Genomic DNA, 5,881 nt, shown 5'->3' with positions numbered 1-5,881 from the left:
AGAGGCCTATGCAGTACTATCGGCGGTGAAACACATTGATAGATTGAAACTCCAAAAGTCTGTAATATTTACCGACTCTTTAAGCGTTGTTAAAGCGTTAATGATGCCGCAAAAACATAAACACCCTGTAATTATGAACCTCTACTCACTGATCTGCTCTGTTTATGCATCTAAACAACAAATCATAATATGCTGGGTGCCTGGGCATAAAGATATCGAGGGTAATGTTCTTGCCGATCAAATGGCCACATCAATAACATCGCACGCTATTAATCCTACCGCTGCTGTCCCTGTAACAGATTTGAAACCTTTCTTGCGGAAGAAACTGCGAAGCTACTGGCAACGTTTGTGGGATGCGCAAACAAATAATAAGCTTCACTTGATTAAGCCACAGTTAGGTTTCTGGCCCTCTGCATCAAAAACACGGCGAACTGATGTCCTATTCTGTCGCCTCAGAATAGGACACACATATGGTACCCACAATTTTCTATTGAATGGTAATGATCCTCCAACCTGTGGTAGATGTGGCGAGAGGCTCACCGTTCTTCACGTCCTCCTGGAATGTAGGGAAGCCGAGAGAGAGAGGAAGAAACATTTTCCTCTGGCATACCGCTGTTCTATCCCTCTTCATCCTGCTATGTTTCTTGGCAAAGAACCGCTTTTCACTACCAAAGCAGTCCTCGCTTTTTTGAATGATGTTGTCTTGCATGTTATCAGCCCAAGAAATACGTAATGCATCCTCTCTCAAGAGGATGCCACTGTGATAATAGTTTAGTTTAGCCTCTGACATATCATCAATCTTTTACAATGCATCCCTCGTATCCATAGCACACTTCATTAGTCATTGCCATATTCTTAGTAACTATAGATTTTACGCATTTTACAGCGACTATTTTAGGCCTCTTTACAGCCATGCCACATCTGTTTTATCCACACCTTCTAATTCACCATTCATGTACCACTGACACGTCATTATCATCGCCTTGGCGCTCTTTGGCCGCATCTGGCCCTTGCGCCAAAAAACTCCAACAATCAATCAATCAACTAAAAGGAAGTGCTTCGCCATGCTGGAGCGTATCAATCGACATTCAGCCTTGCCCAAGGTGGACTGAGCTACCCCCGACCTGAAGTCGTCTGGTTATGCAAATTGCTGTGTACTTTTGTCAAATTAGCTCTGCAGTCTGCTGAAGTTTATCGTTGTGGGAAACTGTGCCAGCTCCTCTCATGTGCTGTGCTCCCACACCTCACGGTTTGCCCACTCATGCGGTGTGCAAAGTGTATGGACCATTATCACTGTCGAGAGCTTTGCGAGACATTCCTAAAAAATTTCCCGAGACCCCTCCTAGCGAAGTGGGCTGGTGACCTTACCAGCTCTTTGGACACTGCTCAGGCTTTCAAGAAAGCCTCTTTCCTGCAAGGTCCTGCATTTGTAGAGAAGACTCCACAAACCTTGAACAGTAGTGTTCAAATAAAAGAAATTTACATTCTGTGAGTCATGCATCATCTCAAACAAAGCCCTATTTTTTTAACCTTTGCTCAGAATCAACAAAACCATGTTTTGCACATCAACACCGCTCGAAATTTTTAGTTCCGTATCTGAAGCTGGGCTTCCTTCACGACACAGAAAGCAACCGAAGATACTCGTAAATCCGCTTCATTGATGAAGTCATCGGTGTAAACGCACTCGAATAGATCACTTAAGTCACTGAGCCTAGCAAAAAATGAGGGGTTAGCAGATTTTTGTTTGTAAGGAACACAAATATTGCTACTGCTATGTTGCACGCTCAAAACGCGACATATGTAGTGTCTGCTGTCTTCAGAAAAAAACGTGCTTGCCTCTAATAGCTATAACAACCAAGACAACCATTCTGGTACATTTTAATGCGTCCTTGTACATAAACAGCCATAAGGTCAACACAATACCCATCAGCACCAAGCAGAGAATTCTATGCCCCTAGGCCGGCTGTGCAAACCGGTTTCCTCCGATGGATGGATGCTTTGAAAGTCCCATTTAAAACGGGTGGTGGGTTGCACCTCAGGGGTCTTATTATTTTCCCTAATGTCCTACCTACAAAAAAAAGCACACACAAAGAATTCCCATCATCAAACTTTCAGAACCAATATTGGGAACTTTGTTTTTATATGCCTCCATTGTTTGTGGTCTCCCCATTTTTCTGCCACCAAACTTCCAATCATCTCTTATTAATCTCTATTTCGGACATGTTTACTGTCTGCCTGATATTGCTGAACCCAAGGGCTTCAAAGAGGACAGCTGGAAAGATATTTTCACATTCGAATGAAATATGTTCCTTCGTTTCCGAAACTTTACTGCACCAAGCACATGCTTCTTCATTGCTGTACCTTGCTTTATAAGTGCGTGTTCTAAGGCATCCTGATCTCACTTCGCAAAGTAAAGCACTTCCCTTTGAGCCATCACAAATTGTTTCTTTTTCGTCTTAGGTAGTAATTCGTAGCAGGTTTCTTTTCCATTTCCACCACCCATGAAATTGTCTCAGCCTCTCTGACTTTGCAATTGACGTTCTTTGTGACGTCATGCTTACACCGGTCGCATACTTGCTGGTAAGCTTCCTAGTTCTTTTCCTCCACTGAGAGTCAATGTTTTTCCTGTATTAATATCTGAACACTCTCGCAACCCACTTACTTTCTTTCATATTCCTTAGTTCTTAAAAATCAATTTTACTCTGAGATTCCATTCAAAGTTTGTCCAGTCCACATCACCTTGCGCAGCCTCATCTGTAGTCTTCCCGTGAGCGCACAGTGTGAGGCGTTCCACTGACATTTGGTTGCCATCAAGTCTTTAAACGGAAACCTATTTTTTAACCTGTGCTCTTCATCGACAAAACCATGTTTTGCACATCAACGTCGTGCTATATTTTCTGTTCCATATCTGAAGCCGGGCTTCCTTCAAGACACAGCAGCAACCGAGCATACTTGTTAGGCTGCCGCATTGATGAAGTCATCGGTGTAAACACACACGAATAGAGCACTTACGTGACTGTGCGGTACCTGCTCATCTTCATTTTTTTCATACTGTTTATTTGTGCTTCCTTTTCCCTTGCCGAATATCATGCGTGCCATTCTCTCGTGTGCGTCGGGTCTTTCCGTGCAATCGACGCACAATATATCAACACCGTGTAGCACACCGGTGCGCATTGCCTCACCCCAAGCAAACAACTGCATTTTCAAATGTAAGCCCTGGAACCATTACACTTTTCTACAGTTCTGTTGCACCCTTCCCAAACATAGTTCTCAATCACTGGTGGATCTTGCGAGTCTCTAAGGTGCATTTCTGTAACCGCATTCACACCTGTTGTCTAACTGCTGGTGATCAATCTCTAACCACTGTTCGTTTCTTCTGCCGCCATGCATATTTATGTAGCCTATTGCGTGAGGAGCTTGCTGTTTAATCTTTTTTCTGTTATTGACGGTGGTGCTAGTCTGACGGTGATGCTAGTCTGAGGTTCCCCTCACAGACCTTCTTCATTACTACCTACCCTGGCCTCCTGAGCCCCCTTGGGCCCCCCTTCTTCGCCGATGTGCAGCGCCACCGCCAGCCCGGTGGAGGAAACGAGAACTGTCGCAATCACCGGCGGAGAGGCGCATTCGGCAGGTCGCACCTTCTGTCCATTAAACGGTCATGCCTAAGAGATGGTGGAACGACTAGAAAGTAAGGGCTTCCATTCGGAGAAAAGTTCACTTTATAGAGGACGTCGTTGCGTAAGCAAAATGATGAAAGTCCTCTTTCAAAACGTTTTGGCAGAGTAGAAGTGCAACCCTCCACGAAGCTAATAAAGGGCTCCAATTCTGGGTCTTCGCGTTGTTGCTGTGCGAGCGTAGTTGTGTTGACAACTGCTACAAACGCTGTAGCGCCATTATCTTCTGCACTTGTAGGTTCGAATGGGGCGCGAGAAAGGCAGTGGGCATCGGTATGCCGCTTTGACGACTTGTACACAATAGCTAAGTTGAATTCTTTAAGTTTAAGGCTCCAGCATGCCCATCGTCCTGATGGGTCTTTTAGGTTCGTCAGCCAACAAAGTGAATGATGGTCACTGACAATTTCAAACGAGCGGCTATACAAATATGGGCGAAACTTGATCACTGCCCAAACCACCGCAAAACACTTTGTTTCTGTAGTGGAATAATTTTCTTGTGTGTGGGAAAGCTTCTACTTACATAAGCTATTACTTTTTAGCGCCGTCTTGTCACTGTACAAGCACAGCTCCTAAGCCAATATTGCTGGCATCGGTGCGAACCGCTGTTGGGGCGTCTTCATCGAAGTGTCCCAGGACCGGTGAAGTTTGAAGGTGTTGCCATAGCTCGTCGAATGCTTTCTCCTGACCTTCGTCCAATACGAATGTTACGTATTCGCTGGTGAGGCGTGTCAACGGCGACGCAATGCGTGAGAATTTCAGAATAAAACGCTGGTAGTATGCGCATAAGCCTAAAAATCGTCTCAGTGCCTTTTTGTCGGATGGCACAGGAAAATGTTCAATAGCAGCTATTTTTTCCGGATCAGGCCGCACCCCCTCATTACTGACAACATGGCACAGAAAAAGAAGCTATTCGAAGCTGAAATGGCATTTTTCCGGCTTAAGCGTGAGACCAGCAGACCGTATGGCTTGAAATACAGCACGTAGTAGCCTCAAGTGCTCATCAAATGTCGCAGAGAATACAATCACATCATCTAGATATACTACGCATGTTTGCCACTTGAGTCCTGATAGAATGGTGTCCATTAGCAGCTGAAATGTTGCCGGCACACAGCACAAGCCGAAGGGAAGTACCCTAAATTAATAGAGGCCATCAGGTGTCACGAACGCTGCTTTCTCGTGGTCTCTTTCGTCTACTTCTATTTGCCAATACAGTTGAATCCCCCTACAATGAATGCCGCTACAACGAAATTTCCGCCACGATGATTTTCCGATTCCCCATCAGCTGCCCATAGAAAGTAATACAAAAAAAGTCTGTCCATAATGAAGTGCTTTATTCGGTACTTCCACTTAAACTACCTTTTTGAAAACTAAACTGGGACTGAATTGAAATTGGATCTGCCAAGTAGTTAGAAGGCCCTTCCAAAGCTGTGACAATAGTATGTCCCCTTGAACGAGGTTTTTGCAAACGAAATCAAGTTCAAAGTACCGATTCAAGCCACTGCAATCCATAGCCACGCGTGGTCATTACGCGCCTGTGCGAGACTGCAGGAGATCACAGCAATCGCTGCCGTTTTCTGTGGTGTGTGTGTGTGTCCGATCGAAATGACTACGCTAATGAAGACGCGTAAATTTCTCTCGCTCGAGGAGAAGGCACACAAGATCGCCGAGGCAGAAAGCGGAAGGAAAGAATCTTGCAGTTTTGCCCGAAAGGCGAAGCATCGATTGTGATAGCAGATTAGTAGACAGCTATACGAACGAAGCATCGTAGTTTTATCGGCAGTATAAACTTGTAAACATTCGCTTACAAACTAAATTACTAAGCACGGTGTCACGCACGCACAGGTAAACATGAACACATTTCGCTCAATGACCATGGAAACTCAGTCTCAACATACTGGAATGAGAAGGCACAGCAATAGCAGCGAAAGAATTGACCTCCATGCCATAGCTCACTTCAACGCAAACTAAATGTCGAAAGCACAGTGCACGCAACTCTACCGGCACTAGTTATGCTTTGCCCATATCGCAGATCGCTTTGAAGATTAGGACCGCGCGGGTGCACACTTTGTGCACGGTGCAGATTGCTTTCAAGATATGGCGGCCGCGCCGCAGCCACTTCGTTAACATGATGCCAAGTTGCCAACGTCTCGTCGTCTGTGGAAAATGACAACCTGCTAGGCACACTGACTCCGGCGACTGCTTTGAAA

The sequence above is a fragment of the Dermacentor silvarum genome, chromosome 1 (genome assembly GCF_013339745.2).
Source record: "Dermacentor silvarum isolate Dsil-2018 chromosome 1, BIME_Dsil_1.4, whole genome shotgun sequence".
In the NCBI taxonomy this organism is placed as follows: Eukaryota; Metazoa; Arthropoda; class Arachnida; order Ixodida; family Ixodidae; genus Dermacentor; species Dermacentor silvarum.
The sequence above is the reverse complement of the archived record's forward strand: the minus strand, read 5'-3'. Positions refer to the sequence as shown.